This window comes from Aotus nancymaae, unplaced genomic scaffold (genome assembly GCF_030222135.1).
Source record: "Aotus nancymaae isolate 86718 unplaced genomic scaffold, 86718_ANA_hifiasm-v0.15.2.pri h1tg000117l, whole genome shotgun sequence".
Lineage (NCBI taxonomy): Eukaryota > Metazoa > Chordata > Mammalia > Primates > Aotidae > Aotus > Aotus nancymaae.
This window is the reverse complement of record NW_026988532.1, coordinates 2,135,781-2,158,241: the sequence shown is the minus strand read 5'-3', so window position 1 is coordinate 2,158,241 and position 22,461 is coordinate 2,135,781. Positions and strand designations below refer to the sequence as shown.

At 35.8% G+C, this 22,461-nt stretch overlaps 1 long non-coding RNA gene across 2 annotated transcripts in view; it reads left to right on the top strand.

The window, feature by feature from the left end:
• The first annotated feature begins 2,975 nt into the window (after positions 1–2,975).
• The window catches only part of LOC105726882 (uncharacterized), a 250,214-nt gene continuing 230,728 nt past the window's right edge, over positions 2,976–22,461 (top strand). For both annotated transcript variants that reach the window (XR_010340630.1, XR_010340629.1), the window contains exons 1-2: positions 2,976–3,108; positions 16,869–16,907. This is a non-coding gene — a long non-coding RNA (uncharacterized LOC105726882). The remainder of the gene's footprint in view (positions 3,109–16,868; positions 16,908–22,461) is intronic.

Below are 22,461 nucleotides of genomic sequence, written 5' to 3'. Positions count from 1 at the left end.
AGTGAGACCTAGGTTTTTGTTAGCAATCATATGCAAAGTTAACTAATAAATTACAGTTATATTCTAGAATATTGAACTAAACCAATTCATTATTAGCTTATCAATTAATGATTATTGTAAAGGAAACATAACTGCTTGTGAAAATATTGAATATTATTAAAAATCTATGGTACCAAAATGAAGGCTTGTTTGGAATGCTTTTGATGGACCAGAAATAGTATACTCATGCCTAATAGAAGAAAAATATTACCATTGCTTGAATCTTTCTTCCTTTGTCCTTCCCTCAATGTTATAGGTCAGGAATAAAGATTTTTTTAATCCATAGGGAAGTTTCCCTCAGGTGGTAAAAATAAAAAATATCAGAAAACAGAATTAGTAAAAAATGTGTGACCTCTGAAAATGTCTGCTTTTATCAACAGTTGACAATATTACACATTTTAATTAATGTTTAAATATTTTAAAAGTAAATTTATGATAGTTTATATGTGTCATTTACCACACTACTAAATACTCGAAGATACATATAGCTTTAAAAAATGTTGAATTACTGCAATTTCTGTAAGCAGTATGTCCCATTGGCTAAATTGCAATACATCTGAGGAAACTTAGTAGGTTACTAAGCCAGAAGGAATTTGAGAAAAGTGTCAAGAAGTTCACGATTTACTCTTTGAGGGAATGCAGGTGGAAAAAGTAAATTAACAAATTTGTAAATATCTTAAATAAAAATCTTATCCTCACATCTCTGTAATCCTTATGCTCTTAAAAGGGTTAAATAAAATGCATCATTATGCATTAATAAAAATTTATGTAATTATTTTATTCATTCACTATTTTTTAACTCTAAACAGTATTATTTGATAAAAATAGACTTTATTTCAGCATAACCCTCTTTAGCACAACATTCCTTGAAATAACAAAAGATGTATTTTAAGTAGAAAATATTCCCATAACAGCACTGAAAAAGAAGTGTGTTATCAGTAGTATAAATGTGTTGTAGAGATATTATATAGAGCTTAAAAACCCCAAGATTAAGGAAAAAATGCTGATGTAAGTATAAAGACAAAGTAAAAATGTTTTCTATTTATCCAATTTTTTAAATGTTTGTCATTTGTTGAAATAGTATTTATAACACAGAAAAATACTCAAATAATTGTACAGCTTAATGTGTTTTTACTAAGTAAAGTCACTCGCCCACGTAATCAGAGCCCAGATAAGCAAGTCTACTATTGTCAGCATCCCAGCATACTCATTACTACCCCCATCAATGTTAATGATTGTTCTTCTAAAGATGGAACTGTGATTTTGTAGCTTGAATTTGCTTTCATTTCATAGTGATTAAAATGCTGATTTTTTTTCAGATGACTTCTGGTCATTCTAATATCCTCTTTTTGTATATATATTCATAAAAGTATATAGTTTGTTGTTTCTGGTAAAGTCTTTGTCTTTCTTTGGTATCAGAGAATATTGGTCTAATAAAATAAACTTAGTAAGTCAGCCTCCTGTTCAACTTTTTGGATGACTTTGAGACGGACTTCTGTTTTAAATGTTTGATATGATTCACCAAGAAGTCATCTGATCCTGACCTTTTATAAACTAGAAACTCTTTAATTACTAATTCAGTCTCTTTGTTGTAGGCCTGTTAATATTTTTTATTTCTTCTTAAGTTTTGATACTATGTGTGTTTGTAGGAACTTGTCTATTTCATCTATTTTATCTAATTTGTTGGCACAGAATTGTTCTTAGTATTCCTTTATAAGTATTTTAATTACTGTAAAGTCATCAGTAGCATCTCTATCTTCATTTATAATTTTAGTTATATTAAAATTTAGTTATTATTCTAAAATTTATAATTTTAGTCCTTTGCATCTATATTTCTCAGTGTAGCTAAAATTTATCAATTTAGTTGATCTTTTCAAAAAACTAACCTTTGCTTTTATTGATTTTCTGTATCATGTTTCTCTATTTTATCTTCTCTAATATCTTACTTCCTTCACCTGGTAAATTAGAATTCGAGAGATAGCCAAGTTGAGGGTTATAGTCCTATTAATGCCAGGATATAAATTAGACTTATGAGTGGTTACTTGCCTGAGAATCTTATTGGAAAAGCAGATGTAGATCTTCTAATGGCTCGCAGGGATATGAAGGGTCATCTTCTGGAACTTCAGGCTGTGGAGTGGAGGGTCTATGACATTCCTCAGGAGGTATCTAAGGCTTCAGCTGAGTGTAATGAACCCATGAGTCTATTTCCACTACCTTAACTGCCGTTGGAGTGGACAGAATGACTGAAAAGTTCTGCCAGAGAGAGCCAATCCTAAACAAGACAAATTATACACCAAATACAAAGTCCCACAGCCTTCAGCTTCTGAATTTCCCTAATAGGCTTCACCAAGTCAGGACTGACTCCACCAGGAATTTGAACTAGCAACCTTACAGTTACAGGCCCTACACCTTAGCTAACTGTGCAAAACAGGCCACTCGCACTGAGTGAAGGCAGAAAGCTTTCTTAAGCCATATTTTGAATGAGAATGCGGCAGCCTGAGGCGGTGCAGCCTGCCTAAAAGCAGGGCGGGGCTGACGGCCAGCAGCCGCTTCAGCTGCTTCAGCCGCTGCAGAGGAAAAAAGCCGCTTTCTGAGTCAGTTTAAGAGCCGCCTTTGCAGTGGCTGCTGGGCTGTCATGAGTTCCCTCACCCCATGGCTTTCTGCCGCCATGTTGACTCCGCCAGAACTACTTGCACACCTGGGTCACTTCCTGACCTACTGCCCACACAGGGACCGGTGGCCAGCAGGCAAATGCCCGGGGGAGCCTTTTTACCCTGCTGCCTGGGACTGGGGAATGCTGGAGCAGCCTGCCAGAGCCATGCGCCAGGCTGCCGTGCACCCGCTCCCAGCAGGCTCTGGGTGTACCTCGCTCCTCCCCGCGATTTTCTCCAGCCCGCGGCTGCGCACTCGGTTCCGCCCCTGGGGCTGGGCTGTTCCCGGCTGGCAAGGAGTGAAGGGCCCCGGGGCAGTGCTGGCCTGCTTTTCCCCACAGGCTCCCTCAGGTTTTGGTCCCAGAGATAATATCTGAAGGATAGAGACGGAGATGGAAAGCAGAGAGAGAGCTTGAAGGTAACAAATCTATGCTTTTAATTCCAGCTGGGCCAAACTGCTTAAGAGGGGCTGGGTCGTGCCTCCAAGGCTCCTCTGCTCGGGTTTCCCTAAGCCCTGCCTGTCTGTGGTTGCTTCACGTGTTCTTAAAGAGACAGGACAGAATGGGGCCAGTTTTACTCACAATTTTGAAGTCGTCTTCTCCAGCTGTACTCCTTTCCTGGCCATACCCCTTTCCTGGCTGTACCCCTCTTCAGGTGTACCCCTCTTCTGGTGTACCCCTCTCCTGGATGGCTCTCCAGAATGTAATATTGGGGTTCAGGGTGCCCTTAGCTCCCCCGAGAGGATGTTTCTCCAGGTTTTTGGCCTCCTGCCCTCTCAAGAACAAGAGAGGGGACCACGGGGTAGTGCACAGTAAATGCCGGACTCAAAAGTGTTTGTAGAAAGTGATTTATTTAGAGAGAGAGAGAAAAACAGGAGAAGAGAGAAACAGCTAACTCTCACACTGAGTGAGAGAATCCAGAAAGATAGAATCCAGGAGAGGAAAGCAGCTTCCACACTGAGTGAGAAATGGAGTTTAGGAAGGGAAGATAGGCTTCCACGAGAGAGTGTGGAAGGGGACCCCAGAGGGGAAATCCAGGAGAGAGAAAGATGGCTGCCACAAAGGGAGTGTTTGTGGAAGGGGCTCCAAATATGGAGTCCAGAGGGGTGTGGAAGAAGGGGACTTTTAACCTGGGAGAAACCCCCACCTTCTCTAAGACCACAGGCCAATGAAAGGAGTTCCTTAGAACTTCTACTGGAGTGATTGACTGTTAGTTCCTTCCCACACCCACGAAATTCAACATAAACCTTAAATCTCCAAGATGTAGAGAGATGGGAGGCGGGCATGGTGCTAGGAAATTCTTGTTCTTAAAACTATGCCCCCTTGTGGACCTGGAAAGAGAACACATTCCCTCAGGACCATTGTCACTTTGGAGGTACTCAAGTAGACAAAAATGTGGAATAATTTCATTTACTAACACCTCTACTACCTTAGAGGCCTTCTCTGTAAGGCATGGAAATGCTTCTATCCAGTTAGTGAAAGTATCTACCCATACCAGGAGGTATTGGAGGCCCTTCATCTTTGCATGTGGGTGAAGTCTATCTACCAGTCCTCCCTTGGAGAGCTTCCCATCCTTTAGGTTTTAGAAAGAAAAAGCCACCTGTTCAGGGAATTATTTTTAAGACATACTTCACAAGCATTAACAAACTGTTTCACAGTTCTTGAGTAAGTTTCTCTCCTGAAAACAATCTTCAGGCACATTGATGAATTTTGTCCTTTCCGAAGTGAAAAACTCAGTAAAGGCTTTTAAGGACTTTCTATTGGCTGCAGGCTGGCAAGTGGAGCTTGCCATCCTCTGATTACAGCCCTCCTGAGGGCTGGAAAGTGTACCCTCAAGAAGTGGTCCACTTTATTTCTGCATGGGAGTACTGAGGCTTGATTTCTCTTATAGAGCCTTCCCAAAGTAGAGAGGCTTCAAGTGCGTTGATGTCGTGAGACTTCCTTGCTGCTGACTTGGCTGCCTGATCAACTAGCTTGTTTCCTTCGGTTATTTCATCTGCTCTCTTCTGATGTCCCTTACAATGCATCACTGCTACCTTTTGTGGAAGGAAAACAGGATAAAAACTTGTTAATTTCCTGATGGTATTTTATAGGAGATCATTGGCAGTAAGAAAGTGCCTTTCTTTACAAGTGGCAGCATGAGCATGGAGAACTAGGAAAGTCAGTGTAAATATCAGCCACCTTTCCCTTGCTTCACTCAGGAGCTCTTGTAAGGATTATCAGCTCAGCTGTTTGAAAGCCTATGTCTGGAGAGAGACACACACTTTCAGTAACATCATTCAGAGTGACTACTGTGTATCCTGCTTCACAGACTCCTTGCTCTACAAAGGAGCTTCCATCTGTGAAGAGGGTCCAGCCTCAATTCTCCAGGGTTTTTTCCAAGATCTTCCCTGGCTGCATAGGTTTGTACTACAACTTGTTTACAACTTGTTACAACTTGTTCTAGTTTCCCAGTTCCCTCAGGGAGGAAAGTGGCTGAGTTTAAGCAAGAGTAAATCTTTAACTGGATGGGGAAATCCTCTAACAGCAGAGCTTGATATTTAAGGAGCCAGCTGTCTGTTAACCAAAGGCTTATCTTAGAGGACAGTAATCTCATCTCATTATGTGGGGTATAAACAGTTAAGTCATTTTCCAGGATTAATTTGGAGGTTTCTATGACTGGTAGAGCCACGATGGCAATGGCTCAGAGGCATGCTGGCCATCCTTTAGCCACCAAATCTTCTTTCTTTCTCAGGTAACCCACTGTCTGTTGAGTTGGTCTTTGGGCCTGTGTTAAGACTTCCAAGACCATTTCCTTCCTTTCTTATACATACAGATTGAAGGCTCTTCCTACAGGGAGGCTGAGAGCTGGTGCCTTAACTAGCCCCTGCTTTAGATGGTTATCGAGGCCTTTTGAGCTTCAGGTTTCCAGGTTAGAAGATGAGTTTTAGACACTTTAGTTTCTCTTATGAGGTGATACAGAGGACAAGCTATCTCACCATACCCAGGTATCTATAGCCTGAAAAATTCTGTAATGCCCCAAAATCCTCTAAGTTGCTTGAGTATTTTGGAGGCAGGAGGAAGAAATGGGCTTAATCCTTTCTTCCCCTAATGCTCTGGTCCCTTCAGACAGCACTTAATTTAGGTACTTCACTGAGGTTTTGCAAAGCTCAACCTTAGATTTTGAAACCTTATATCCTCTGTTGGCTAATAAATTAAGAACTTCAGTGCCTTTCTGAGAAGCTTTCTTAGTTGGGGCACAGAGCAGAATATCATTCACATATTGCAAAACCTTGACTGAGGATGGGAAAAATCAGAGAGGTCTTTTGACAAGGCCTGTCCAAAAAAAAAAAAAAAGAAGGCTATCTTGAAATCCCTGAGGCAGCACCCATCCATGTTAACTGGACAGTTTGATAAGAGCAATCTTCAAAGGCAAACAGGTATTGAGAGTCAGGATGTAATGATATATAGAAGGCATCCTTTAAATCTAGGACTGTAAACCATTTAGTTCCCTTAGGTATCTGGGTTAACAAAGAATAGGAATTAGCTACCAGATGGATTGGGATTATGACCTCATTAATGAATTGGAGGCCCTGAATTAGTCTCCATTCCCCATTAGGTTTTTGCACTCCTAATATTGGGGTGCTGTGGGGGCTATTACAGGGTTTGTGGAGGTCCCACATCTTCAGGTTATTAATAATAGCTTCTAAACTTTGGCTAGCCTCTGGCTTTAGAGGGTTTCCTTTCTGGTTAGGAAAAGAAGTGGGATTCTTGAAATGGATCTTGACAGGCCTAGCAGTTACAGTTTGACCTATTCTTCCTTGCATTTCCCACACTTCTGGATTGATGTTAGCTTCCCCTAGGGTGAGACAAAGAGAGATTGTTTTGGGGCTACAAGGATACTGGTGCCCATGTCTCTACCTAATAAAGAAGTAGGGCTTGCTTTCATGATTAAAAAGGCATGTGTAAATAATAGGTTTCCCCATCTGCAACTAAGGAATTGTGAAAAATATCAAATTAGTGTTTCCTGAGACTCCTGTCAGTCATGCTGTGGGAAAAGGGGAGGCCTGGATTAGAGAGGGGAAGATAGAGCCTGGCTTGAGTGTCCAGAAGGAGATCTACCTTCTTTCCTTCAGTTTCCAGAATCACCTGGGGCTCCTGTGCTGTAATGATAGTTTTAGCCACTGGAGCTGGGGGTTTGAACCCTGGGACCCATCAGTCCTGTTGGACCATCTGTAAGACTGGTTCTGAACCTGGTAACTTTCATCTCCAGGGTCAGTCCAGTTTTCGGTGGTTGCCAACACATGCTAGACAGGGTTATGATATTTTCTTATTGCCGCCTGGACACCCCTTCTTAAAGTGCCCCAACTTGCTGCACCAATAGCAACTAGCAGATACATCTCAGGGATTCTGGACTTTGCAAGCCTGCAAAACAGTAGAGTTTCTGTCCTTCTCTTGCTTCGTCTCTTTCTCCTGGACTTCCTCCTTGTCCCTAATGTAAAAGACCAAGGTGGCTGCCTTCATGAGGTTCTCTAAGGTGATATCTGGTCCTATAGCTTACTTCTGTAGTTTCCTTCTAATATAGGGAGCTACATGTATAAACTTGTCATTCAGGATGAGGTGTCCCTCCACTGACTCAGGGGATAGGGAGGTGTGCTTTATCAGTGCTTCTCTCAGTCTTTATAAAGGCTGTGGGATTCTCTTCTGGCTCTTGGTTTATTATGGACCGTTTATTAAGAGATTTGGCCAAGGTTCTTCATAGGCCCTTCAATATGAACATTTAAAAAAAATGTTTCCTTTTCCGTTCATGTGTAGTGTCAATGAGGTCCAATTAGAACTGTCAAAAATAACTGCTTCCCTTCCTATTGGGAATGATGTTTACACACTTTCCCTGTTTTCTCTTTTCCTTTTAGGCCTAGTATAGGAGAAATACTACTCATCTCTAATTTCTCTGATGCCTGTAGAGCTGCCTGCTTCTCAGCTGCAGTTAAGGTTTGGCTTAAGAGCAGCATAACATCCCTTCATTCAGAAGTCAAATACCTGAGTTAAATTTTGAAAGGTTTCTGTATATCTTTCATGGTCATCAGAATATTGGCCTAAGTCTCCCTTTATGTGCCTAAGGTCCTGCAATTGGAAGGGAACTTGAGCCCTAGTGACCTCACCTCCACTGGGCATTTCCTGTAGGGGAGTGAGAAATTTTGGAGTTAGTGAAAGTGGAAGAGCTGGTGGTGTGGTTAGAGAAAGCCCTGGATAAGGGGATCTAGAAGAGGTGGGGTACCCAATAGCTGCTTTAGATGGTTCACCCAGAAGTTGCTTTTCTAGTCTTGGAGAATCATTCCCTTTGGGCCTGTCTGCTATGATTGCTAACAGGCCTAGGTCGATTGTGCAATGCTTACAAAGCTCTGGGGTTTTTCATATGGCAAAGAATGCCTGTACATAAGGTACCTCAAGCCATGTGCCCTCCTGTCCACAAAAAAGATATAATTGTTTGAGATTATTAAAATTAAGGCTTCCTTCCATAGGCCAGGCTGGTTCAAGAGGGTAAGAAGGCCATACCTTTGTGCAAAAGAAAATGAACTACTTTTTTTTAAACCCAAATGCCTATCAATGATAGAGTAGATAAAGAAAATGTGCCACATACACACCATGGAATACTATTCAACCATAAAAAAGATGAGTTCATGTCCTTTGCAGGAATATTGATGAAGCTGGAAACCATCATTTTCAGCAAACTAACACAGGAACAGAAAACTAAACACCACATGTTCTCACTCATAAGTAGGAGTTGAACAGTGAGAGCACATAGACACAGGGAGGGTGGGAGAGCTAGCAGAGGGATAGCAGGGGGTGGGGGTACTGAGGAGGGATAACATTAAGAGAAGTGCCTAATGTAGATGATGGGGGGATGGAGGCAGCAAACCACCATGGCATGTGTATACCTATGTAACGATCCTGCAAGATCTGCACATGTACCCCAGAATTTAAAGTATAATTAAAAAAAAAAAAGTCTTAGGGTTAAAAGAGTCCTTTGCTTCAGAATTCACTCCAGGGGAGTACAGGCCAAAGATGATAAAGAGAAGTGAAGAAAAGGGCCCCCTTTAGTCTCCTTCCTTTAGTTGTGACCCAGGGTGGAGAGAAAGGCAGTGGGGATGTCCTTCTTGATGTTTTCCCTTCTTGATGGTTCCTGGGTCCTGGCACCTTGCTGAATGTTCCACTCATGGTTCAGGCACGACCCCCAGCCATGGAGCCAGAGAAACTAAGAAATTGGGGTTACTCATGCTCACCCAAGTGGCTCTAGTCCAGTGCTTATAATTTCTCTTTGAATTCCTAGACTTGTGTGACCTTCCTGCCTCCCCCAATAAAATAGATCTCAAGAAAAACAACACTTGGCAAGACCCCTTTAATAGAGGGGGCATGCTAGATTGAGCTCTATATCCTGCTGTTATAACCAGTGTTGAAACGTTTATCTTTAGAGAATGGTTTTGGTTAACTTCCAAACTTCAAATGCCCTTACTAATTAAGTATAACTCTAATTATAGGCAGAATAGGTACCTTAAAAGAACATAGAGACCAAGTGGCCATTTTCTTCCTGATGGGACAGTTTGAGACTAAAATTTGGCTTTGGAGGATGTTTTAGCCCTAGTTGTTGAAGATAGAATTTTCCCATTTACAGATGCAACATGAAGCCTGTCTTTAATAGAGAGGCACAAAAAAGGGAGAAAGTTGGGAGGCTACCATGCTTCCGTGAAGGACCAACAATTTGCCAACAATGCGCCTCATGGAGAGAATCCCTATTCCACTAGGTGGTGCTATTGACCTTGAAATATTATGTGCTCTCTAGACCAAAGGCAGAGAGTGACCTTGACATTCCATATGCTCTCCAGCTCAAGGGCAGGGAGAGACCTGGAAATGCCATGTGCTCTCTAGGCCAGTGGCAGAGAGAAACCTGGAAATGTCATGTGCTTTACAGGCCAAGGGCAGAGAGACCTGGATGTGCCATGTATGCTCTAGACCAAGGGGTGACAGAGATGCTCATTGTGGATGAAGGGTTGTCCTCTGTTCCTAGAAAATCACAAAGGCACCTTCTCTTGAGCTATATCCCTGATTATGGCAACATTCCCTAATATTGCCAAACAAGATTATGTCCCTGAACTGTAAAACTTCCCATACATTGCATACACAAAGAGGATGAGAGATGTGATGATAGTGGACAGGAAAGAAAGAAATTATAAAAGGAAAGGTGGGGATCCTGTTGCCAACACTGCATTGGGGCAGTTGGAGGCTGGGGTAAGTACAGAACCTTTGGATAACACCTGGGGGTAGCCCTGACCAGAAATCCTCAGTTGCCCCAGGACTTCTTCCAGTCTCATGTGATGGCTAAGTCCTCCATGAAAGAAAGCTGGTTTAAACATGAACAATATGCCCAGCAACCTGTGGGTACTAGGGTATTCTCCATGATCTCCCCACCAAGCCTGTTCCCCAAGTCTTCTAAGGCTGGCAGCCATGCTAATCATTTTTAAATGACTTAAGGGGGCTCAATATTTGATTTAATTTGGTTCTAAAATGGAGGCTGAGAGATTCAAAGTGAAAAGATGGAATTGGAGTCTGCTAATCTACTGACTGTTTTGATGAATGTTGTAGCTTGGCATCCCAGACAAGCCCCCATTATGAAGCAACTATGTTTCCTGGGGTATGTACCCTGGGGTTCCTTGTTGTGTGTCAGGAAAATCTAGGACAAGGACACGCATGAGGAGTTTAAGAGCAGAGGTTTAATAGGTAGAAGAGAATGAAAAACAGCTTCCTCTATGGAGGAAGGGGTCTCCAAGTAGAAAGATTGGATGGTGGCCAATGCACTGCATTTTTTAGTCCTGTTTGAGGAGGTAGTGTCTGATTTACACAGAGCTCACTGATTGGTTTGATCATGTATGACCTTTACATAGTGCTCCAGGGAAGGCTAATCACTCCCACCCTAATCTTATTATGCAAATTGGCTTTCCAGTTGATTGGCACCGTCTTGTCTGCTCCTTACAGTACGTATGGCTGGTAGAGAAGGGAAAATGGAGCTGCCATCTTGAACATGTCTAATTCCTAGTTCCTGTGGGCATCTACCGTGCAGGCTCCCAGCTTGCTTGTCTATATCTGCAGCTCAACTTTACAGGCTGCTCTTTATTAGAAAATGATTTGGGCCTGTTTTCATTAAAAAGAAAAGCCTTACTGAGGACTCCCATACCCTTGATATCTGACTAAGTGATTTCTTTTTAACTATGTCACAATTACCTCCCACCAGGTCCCTCCCTTGACAGGTGGGGATTACAGTTTGAGATGAGTTTTGGGTGGGCACACAGAGTCAAACTCTATCATAGTGTGTTGCTTAATTTTCAAATATTTGGAATTTTTTGTTATTTCTTTTGTTATCAATTTCTATTTAATTTTATTGTGGTTATTAAATTGTATGCATTAAATCATCTTTGATTTGCTGAGACATGTTTGGTGGACTAACATATAGTTTATCTTGAAGAATATTACATGGTTTTTGAATAAAATGTTTATTGTATTATTGTAGGGCAGAATGATGAGTGTGTGTGTTAGTGTATTTTAGTTATTGGTGGTTTGTGATAGTGTTCAAGTCCTCGAGTCCTCTACTTTTAATTTATTTTCTCTATAGAAGTTCCATTCATTATTGAAAGTGGGGAATTGAAGTCTTAACTAGTACTGGACCATAGTATATTTCCTTCTTCAATTCTATAAATGTTTGCTTGAAATTTGGGGTCTGTCTCTAACGTATATGTATTTACATTTGTTACATCTTCTCCATGATTTTACTTTTTATTATTACATAATGTCCTTTGTGTGTTGTAACAGGTTTTTTGTCTATCTTGTCTGGTACTATTAATTTAGAAATCTGAAATCAGAAATGTTCCAAAATGTGAACTGTTTTGAGTGTCAATGTAATGTTTAAAGAAAATGTTCACTGGAGCATTGGGCATTTCCATATTTTAAGATTAGACATACTAAACCATTAAGAATAATGCAAATATTCCAAATTTGCATGATTCTAGGCATTTTGGATAAGGGATACTTAATGTGTATAGCCATCCCCAGTTCTTTTTTGGCTACTATTTGAGGACTTTTTTTTTCCATCCTTTTACATTCAGCCTATTTGTGTCTTTGGCTCTAACATGAGTCTCTTTACACAGCATATAATTGAAGCATGTGTCTTATTTTAATCTATTCTACCAACCTCTGCCATTTGATTGTAGAATTTAATCCATTTATATTAAAAAAATTGATGGAGAAGGAATGACTTCTAAAACATGGCTATTTGTTTTCTGCATGTCTTATATATTTTTTTATCTTTACCTTCTTTTGTTTTTAATTTTCTGTAGTGTACCATTTTGATTTCTTCTCATTTGTGTGTGTGTACATTTTTTATATTTTCTCATAGAGATTACTATGAGAAATAATATTAATATCCTAAATTTATAACAATCTAGCTTAAATTAATCTTATATTATGCTTAACAGCACACAAAAACTTTGCTCATATTTATCTTTGTTTTTATTTTGTTATTGTCACGATTTATATATTGTGTGTGCCCATTAACATAGCTTTATAATTATTGTTTTATGCATTTGTCTGTGAAATCACTTAGGAAATAATAGAGAAGTTAAAAATCAAAAATACAACAATATTCCTTTTTATATTTACCCATGTTATCATTTTTACCAGAGTTTTAATTTCTTCTTGTGTTATTTGAGTTTCCTGTTGATTGTTATTTCTAATTAACCTTAAGGACTTCCTTTAACATTTCTTATAGGACAGATTGACTCGTGACTAATTTCTTCAGCTTTTATTTATCTGAAAATGTCTTTTATCTTAATTTCTTCTTTATTTTTGAAGATAGTTTGCCAGATGTAGAAATTTTCTTTTGAATTCTTCTTTCCTTTCATTCCATCCTTCCTTTTCTCTTTCCTTCCTTTATTGTTTTCTTCTTTCCTTCCTTGCTATAAAAATGTCATCTCATGTCCTTTTGATATCCATAGTTTCTAATAATAAATCTTCCATTATTATGGATAATCTTAAATGATGAGTTGTTTCTCGCTTGCTGCTTTTAAGAGTCTACCTTTGTCTTTGATTTTTGAAAATGTTATTTTAATGTATCTTGGTGTTGCTTTCTTTGTATTTACCTTCTTGGAGTCCATTGAGTTGCCTAAATGTGTACATGTTGTGGGTTTTCTAAAATCAAATTTGGGGAGTTTTTTGCCATTGTTTTTTCAAAGATTATTTGTCTCTTTGCTCCTTCTGAGATTTTCACTATGTGTATATGATATGTATATTGGTATACGTAAAGGTATTCTATATATCTGTTAGGCTTCATTCATTTTTCTCTATTCTTTCTCATTCTATTTCTCTGTTCTTTAGTCTCTATTCACTTTTCCAGTGAAGTTTTTATTTCTTGTTTTACTTTTCAGCTTCAGGTTTTTTTGAATAAAATAACTTATGTCTCTGTTGATAGTCTCTGTTTACCACATGTATTAGTCTGCTATAAAAAAATACTCGGGACTAGTAATTTATTAAAAAAAAAATTGAATTGACTCACAGTTCTGTATGGCTAGGGAGGCCCCAGGAAACTTATAGTCATGGTGGAAGATGCAGCAGGCACATTTTACATGGCAGCGGGTGAAAGAGAAGAGTGAGCAAAGGAGAAATTTACCAAATACTTATAAAACCATAAGATCTCATGAGAACTCCCTATCATGAGAATAGCATGAGGGAAGTCCTCCTTTGATCCAATCACCTCCTACCAAATTTCTCTCTCAACAATTGGGGGTTACAATTCAATATTAGATTTGGTGGGAACACAAAGCCTAACCATGTCAGGACATTACTCTCCTGGTTTTCTTTAGCTCTTTGTTCATAGTATCCTTTAACTTTTTGAACATATTCCATATAGTTGCATTATAGTCTTTGTCTAATAAGTCCAATATCTGTGCTTCCTGAGAGACAGTCTCTGTTAACATTTTATGGCAGTAGGTCATACTTTTTTGTTTCTTTGAATGCTTCATATTTCTCTGTGAAATCTAGACATTATGAATATTATAATACGGTAATTCTGAAAATAAAACTCTTCTTTTCTCTGGCTTTGTAAATTGCTATAAATCTGTTTATATGTTTGTCTAACAACCTTTCTAAACTATTTTTGTGAAGTGTGTATAATTAGTCATCTGTGGTCTCTTTCTCTTTTCTCAATACCTTGTATTCAACTAGTACTAACACAGATTTTCCTGAATGAGGAGCCAAAATAAAGTCAGAGAGAGAAAGAGAAAAGGGATACAATTTATCCATATCTTTGCAAATTTGCTCTGTGTTGAAGTAGTTCTTCAAGTTTTAGCAAGGCTGTTTATAATTCTGCCTTATCTACATTACCCACTTAACTGAGACTATAGAATAGCCAGAAGTAAAAGCTTAAGGTTTTCTTAAGTCTTCTTCTGAGTATATGGTATGTCCTGGATGGCAACATGACTTTATACATTGCACAGTATACATGGCTACTTTTGAATGCCCCTCTGAATGGGTTTTTTTTTTAATTTTCAAAAAATAAAAATAAAAAAATTACCTCTTTCTAGCTCTTCCTCCTAGGAATTCAGTTCTCTATAATTTATTTTAGCTATTATTATTTTTTTGCCCCAGGTGGCTACAGAGTGTACTTTGCCTAACAACAATTTTTAGAAATGCCTTTTACTTACTTGCCCTAAGGTAGTTCTGAATTAGACAAAACAGAAAAGTGCCTTGTCTCAGTCCTTCAGGTGAAACACAATACTTTGATTAGTTCTCTGCTCCTTCCAGGAACAGGAACCTGCTTTTTATCCTGGGAATATAAAACTACTGTCTTCAGGATTCCCACAAAACCAGGAAAAGACATAGAGCAAAGACAAATGAAACGATTGTGCAGCTTTTCTATTGCTTTTACATTTTCTTTCCCATAATCAACATTTGCTTGGTTGTTATAAATATTAAACTGTTTTTCAGAGATTTACTATGTTTATTCTGATAGTTTTTGCTTGTTTTTTTAATGTTTCTGCAGAGGAAAAGGCCCTGGAATCTACCATTTCTGCCATTTTTGTAGATGCTATTCAGGCTACTTATTTTTATGATTATAACTTGTGTAGGACTCTCATATTAAAAAGTTGATGTTTCTTTAAACTGGAGCAGTTTAGAATGTGAAGGATAAAATAGAGTCCACAATATGCTTATATGGGCATCCCTTTTGAGGATTTGGCTTTGGAAGCATTTCTTTAGAAACATAGATATTTTTGATAAACTGTTTGAAAATCAGTGACATAAATCCATTTACGAAAAAAAAAGGAAAAGAAAAAAAAAACTGAGGCCAAATAGCTGACTCGACATTTTCTAAGACCAGAAGTAGGAAATGACAAACCTGGAATCCAAACTCATGTATTTTGAATTTTTCTATTTTCATTACACCATGATTTTATGCCACCTTCCTTTCTCCCTTTAATCAAAAGCTATGGGACCAGTGAGTTTTTATTTAATTTTGAAAATAAGAGTATGAATTTAATACCAGCCAAAAAATGAATGATAAATTTTGTGATCAGTGACATATTATTAAGATAATTCAGACAAGTAACAGATTATGAAATATTAAGCAAGTCAGTAAGAATTAAAGTGGAATAGTTCTGAAATAAAAATGAAAAGTCTGGTTGACAATATTGAGCTAGTTTGTATACCTGTGTTCTCCAAATTCTTGTCTACATTATTATTGCCAATCTATATTCATGTTAAAACCTAATTTGCCTAGAAAGTATAAAATAATGTAATTTTGATGGCATAAAATATACCAAATGTTGATTTTGTATAAATTATCTGCAATTGTCAAAAAGATTCTACTTCTTCCAATTAACAACATATATTTCCAAATCTTTATTTGGACTCATGAGGTTCCTGTGCCTATAATACACCCACCCATTATTTCACTTATTATAAACCTGTCAAAAATCGTTCAATTTAATGAACTGAAACTTTCCACACCTATAGTTATCTTGGGATATGTTGAACTTGTTATACTATTAATATTGCATTATTATTGTGTGTAGTCTGTGTAAAGCCCTTGCTCCTTCATTTTAGTTATCTTGACCATGTCAGGTAGCTTATGAACGTTATTTACTGCCTTGCTACTGCTGCTATTTCAATGCTGATTATTTTCTAGATTAATCAAAAATGACATAGATACAAGTACATACACAAGACAACTTGTTCATATATACATGTGAATAGAGCCCTAAATTACGGATGTGTTTTTTTGCAAACATTTTTTTCCTTCCCACATCTTTATACACAGGCATTGAATTGGTACATCATTTCATAAAGCTCATTAGAGGTAATACTTTAAAATTGTTCACCTTGGTGGAATGCAAATATAATTTGTTTCAAATTATTACAGAAAAATTTAAGTGATTTTTACATTTATTGCACAACCCATGGACTTTTCTGTATGCCAGACTCTTTATTGTCCCTTCTAACTTTTCTGCTTTATAATCATTTCTCACACCACCTTAGTTCTCTACAAGTAATATGACATTATAAAAACTGTCTAAATACATATAAATGTGGAAGATAGTCACATTTCAATTCATTTGGAAATTGTAATAGCTCATTTTTCTAGGGATTTCATTGTTCAAAACCAGAGCTCCATCAAAATAGCTTTGTAACTGCTGTTCAATATTCATTTGCTGAAAAATGGTACAATGAGAACACCATATGATGAAATGTTGTGCAGAAAGAACCAAATGTTCTATAACCCAGAAAGAAAAGTGAATTTTAAAAGAAATGCACTAAATAAATGAAAGAATGCATTTTCAAAGATTTCGGGTAGCATTTTGCATTGTGTTTCATACCACTACTTTAAGAAGCAATGATTCATAAAGTGCTAATTTTATGGATGATGAAAAAAGCATGTGTTCTCTAAGAAGAAACTCTTTACTGCTCTTCTTATGTTAATTACAGAAATAAAGTCCAGCTGCATTTACACTCCTATTTTACAATAAATATTTTTGGGAAAGGATTTTAGCATTTAGGTAATGGATATTATTAGCACTGAGATGAAATAATGGCTTTTAAAAGTTTATTTGGCATTTGTTTATCCTTATAAATAAAAACTCCTTTTTATTTCCGCACATAGGTACCTGTTGTCAGTCACATCAACAGAGAAATTACTCAGGTATGTTTTTAAAAATAAAATACCCCCCAAAAGATCAATCACATTTTAGAAAATATGTTGAATAATGTTAATTGGCTTAATGGATTGATTTTTAATCTTTGTGTTTTTTTGTCGGGGGTGGTTCTAGTTAATCAAGACATTGAGTTTCAGGACTCAAATTTTTTTTTTATAAGCATTTGTGGTGAGTCTGTCTTCTTTCTCTCCTCCTCCTTTTCCTTCTTCTTCTTCTTCTTCCTCTTCTTCTTCCCCTTCTTCCTCCTTCTCCACAACTTCTTCTTCTTTCTTCTTTCTTCTTCTTCTTGTTGAGGTTGGATATTGCTATGTTGCCCAGGATGGTCTTGAGCTCCTCGGCTCAAGTGATCCTCCTACCTCAGCCTCCCAGACTGTTTGGATTACAGGCATGAGCCACCACGTCTGGAAAACTTATTTTCTTTCGATAAAGGCTTTCATTTTTCTATTCTACATATTTATTCAGACAATTTCTTTAACAGGAATTTGACTCTTCAGTGCCTTGTAATATAAACAGGAAAAAAATAAAACTACAAGTTTTTTTGCAATCAACTGAATATCTCATGTATTTAAAAATTAACACATGCAAAATGTATGATTGTAGCTAGGCTACCACTAATACCAAATTCTCAAATTCTAGGTATGGTGTTTTCAGATCACAGTTTCTTCTTTGATACTTACTAATTTAGTGGTAAGTATATGAGAAGCCTAAAAATCTTCTTATGTTCATAAGCATATTAAGCTATTATAGTATATTGAAGCGTCTTCTTTAATATGCTTAAACTCCTTCGCTATTAAAATCTGTATTGTTGCTATGTTGTATTTCCCACAGTATTGATTAAATATCTATTGTTCATAGTATTACAGGTGCAAAACATGCCACTTGTGATACTCAGTCTAATATATCCAGAAATAGTGCAAGTAAAAGTGAAAGGGATTCTCTGGCCACTTAATGTTTGTCATTTCAGGCTTGTCGAGATTGGGTTTCCAGAATATATGTAGTTATTAAACACATTTAGCAACATAGTAAGTTTCAGGGAAAAATTGTTATACAATAATATAATTTAATTTCCTAAGTAATAACTAGAAAATTTAAATGTAAATTACAAATTCTGATGACCATAATTTATTGTTTCAGTATGATAATATATTATACATTTATAATATATAATAAGTTTATTCACATATTATTTTTAAATATCACTACTATAAAATGTTTTGGAAATTCTACAGAAATAATAGTAGCTATGTTAAATAATTTATTAAGTGTGGGGGACTATGTTAATATAATACTTGCAGCAAACAGATAAAGTAGCTTTTATTAAATGCATGTAATAAACACCTTAGCAAAGATTAGAGGATTTAATTTAGTCATTCCAAGTCACAGATCAGTTGAGTAGTAGAGCTAAGATTTATGCCAAACTTTGGAACAACATAAAATCAAGGTGTCCAACAACGAAATTATTGTGTATCTCAGTATCATTATCTTCTATTTAGTCAAAAAACAGGATGTTAGAGGGAAAATCTGTATTGAACAAAATGATTTACCTGTAATTCAAATGAAAAATAGGAAAGACATTTAAGATCCAATTAGATACCATTACATATAGATGCCTAATCAATCCAGTACCATTTGTTGAAAAGACAATCTTTTTAAAATTGAAATACTTACATTATCATATGTGTATAACTAGGTACTCTATTCTATCCTGTTCATTTTTATGACTACTGTATTCATTTGATTACTGAGGGGTCATAAATACAGTGTATTTCTCCAAATTTTTAGATCTTTCTTGATTTTAATCATTAACATTTTGTAGCAACTGGCAAACTAATGTCATACATATTAGATTTCTGCAAAAATATTATTTTTATTTTTATTAATACTGTACACAGTGCTATTATTTCCATTGTCACTAGTTCCTTGCTAGCATAACAGTAGTCTTTTGATTTTTGTATACTCAACTCATAATCTGTGACCTTGTTAAAAAACATTTTAGTAGCATTTTTTTCTAGATTATATAAGGTTTTCTAAACAGATTATTTATTGTTTACAAATAAAGACAGTTCTATTTGTTTCACATATATAAGCACTTAATTTATTTTTCTTATCTTACTGTCATGGCTAAGTTCTTTTAGTACAACAGCAAATAGAAAGAATAAAAGTGGTTATCAATGACTTGCTCTCAAAATCACAGAGGAAGAATCAATATTTTACTGAAGAGTATAGCATAAGCTTTCTGTTTTTCTGTAAATGATCTCTATCAGAATGAGAATGTATTCTTCTATTCCAAATTTACTGATAGTTTTCAGGAACCATGGGTATTGACTTTCCTCAAATACATTTATACATCTCTTGAGATGATTATATTATTTTGTTTTGTTTTGTTTTTCTCACTTTAGCCTATTATGATGATGGCAAAAACTGCAGTTACCTTTGCACCAACCTAACAGTACATGACACATTGAATTTTTTGGATGTTTATCCAATCTTTCATTTTTAGGATAAACCCCACTTGATCATGATTGTTTTTTCATTTATTACTCAATTTGATTACATAGAACTTTGTTAAGTTTTGCATTTATATGCCTAAGAGGCACAGGCACAGAGTTTCCTGTTTTTGTAATACATCTGATTTTGCTATCAAAGTCATGTTGGCCTCATAAAATGAGTTGCAATGTGTTCTATTTGTTAAAAGAATTATTCCAGAATTAATATTATTTCTTTCTTCAGTGCTGGGTAGAATTTCACAGTAATGCCATCTTTTCCTGAATTTTCATAGATGGGCGATTTGTAACTATGATATTAATATCTTTAGTAGATACTTCCCTATTCAGGTTACCACCTTCTTCATAAGGGAGATTTTAATTAACATTTGTAGAATCTATTAATCTCTTATCTATTCTTACTATTCTTAATTTATGTCTTCTTTTTCTCAGTGTCTTATTAGAAATTTATAATTTTTAAAATCAAAGACCCAGTATTTGGTTATTTTGATTTTTGGTTTTTTTGCTTTTCTATAAATAAAATATGTATATATTGCTTTTTGATTTTACCTTTACTACTTTCTTCATTACACCAACTTTGGAAATATCCTCTTTACTACTAGTAATATTTTTTGTTCTAAAGTCCACTTTGAATGACACAGGCTCACAAGCTTTTTGGTTAACTTTCTAAGGGTGTGACTTTCTTAATTCTTTTATTCTCAACTGGTCTGTGACTTTGCAATTTACAATTGTAATTACAATTAATTTACAATCAATTATTTGTAGTTTTAAGATAATATTTTTTTACTGTCATCTACAGCATATTACCTTTTTCCCACTGATTTTTATTTCCTCTTTTTTGTCATATTTTTCTACATGTGTAGGTCTATGTTTTAGCTTTTTGTCAATCAATCTGTATTGTATCAAATAATTTTAATTTCTACTGCCTTATAATGAATTTTGCTATCTTTCTATCTGCAATGGTGATGTAGTTTCACATTTATGCATCTAACTTTTAATTTATGCCATTCAATATTTTCATAATTTTCTCCATAAAGTCTATTCTTAGCTTTATTTTTATGTATTTCTCAAATGTTGTGCCATTATAAATAGAATTATTTTTATTTATATCATGTATTTATTTGTTGCTCTTATAAAATCTATTGGTTTTAGATATTTAGACATTATATGTATTTAAATATTTAGATAATTTCAAATCTAGTAAACTTGCTGAAATTTCTCATACTTTATCAGAGTTTTGTCATAGTTTTGATTTTTGGATTTTTTAGTGTAGAAGATGTCAACCAATGATTTTATTTCATTTTATTTACTGTGCATTGCATTTTTTTCTTTTTGCATACACTACCTAGAACATTTAGAAGTGATGTAATTGGGCATCACTTTTTTCATTCTTGACATTAAACTGTATGCATTGTGCTGATATTTCACAGTCTTTTTGTAGATAAATTTTGTCTAGTTAAGAAAACTATTTTTTTCACTTCAAAACAATTTATATATTTTTTAAAAGGTTATTAAATTTTATTCAATTCTATTGCTGCATCTGTTTATCTACATCTATTAATATTAGGTGGTTCTTTTCTTATTTAACTGTTTTAATGATAAAATATATGAGTAGAGTTTCCAATATTAATTCATATTTGTATATTTGAGATAAACAGTAGGTTGTAACATAAATCATACATTGTTAGATTTTATTTGCTCATGGTTAGGAAGAATCAATATTGTGAAAATGGCCATACTGCCCTAAGTAATTTACATATTAAACGCTATCCCCATTAAGCTACCATTGACTTTCCTCACAGAATTGGGGAAAAACAATACCTTAAACTTCATATGGAACCAAAAAGGAGCCCACTTAGCCAAGACAATCCTAAGCAAAAAAAAAAAAAAAAAAAAAAAAAAAGCTGAAGGCATCATGCTCCCTGACTTTAAACTATACTACAAGGCTACAGTAATCAAAACAGCATAGTACTGGTATCAAAACAGCATAGTACTGGTACCAAAAATGAGATATAGAGCAACAGAACAGAACAGAGCCCTCGGAAACAATGCCACTCATCTACAACCATCTGATCTTTGACAAACCTGACAAAAACAAGCAATGGGGAAAGGATTCCCTATTTAATAAATGAATTTGGGAAAACTGGCTAGCCATATGCAGAAAGCTGAAACTGGATCCCTACCTTATACCTTATACAAAAATTAACTCCAGATGGATTAAAGATTTAAACATGAGAATTATATTTTCTTAAATTATTATAAGGAATTGATATCGAGATAGAACATTTAACATGAAAGTGAATGTTAAATGCCTTCCCAACTTACTCCAAAAACTAGTCTAATTTCTCACTTAAGGAGAGCAATAAAAATAGGGGAACAACAGTTTAGAAGTCTTGCTATTTTAAACTTTTTTTTAGTTTTACCTCAAAGTAGTATTCTCTTGCAAGATTGTCAGTTAAAAAAATATTTCATTTTAAAATTCAATTTTAAGAACTATTCAAATATAGTAAATGATGCAAGTTTATACAATGTAGTCCATAAATAACCATTTATTCTATATGGCAAAGGGTATTAATTAAAAGAACTAAAAATCCATTAGCTTTTCCAAGATTGAAATTATTCAGTATATTTGAATGAACCAATCTAAGCCATGTGAAGGCTTTATTAGCAACTATTTAATTCACCACTACACATGAAATTGGATCCAATTCATGAATCTTATTTAAAAACCTGGATCAAAAGTCTCTTTGCAATAAAGTTGCTAAGCCATGGAGCTATGAGCTGAATATCTCTGAAATCATCAAGTACAGAAGGCAGCATATGAGCCTGAAGCTGGAAGAAAATCCAAAGCGACAAAATCAGAAAAAAAAAAAAAAAAAAATTGGCAAATGAGAAAATTAAGTGCAAGGAAATGGAAAGAAACAGGGAATGGTTACTGACTGTACAGTAGAGACATGGTGGGACAATTCATGGATACAGGATATAACAGAAAAATCATTCATGGTGGGTCTTTCCCGTAGTAAGAATTGAATTTAAA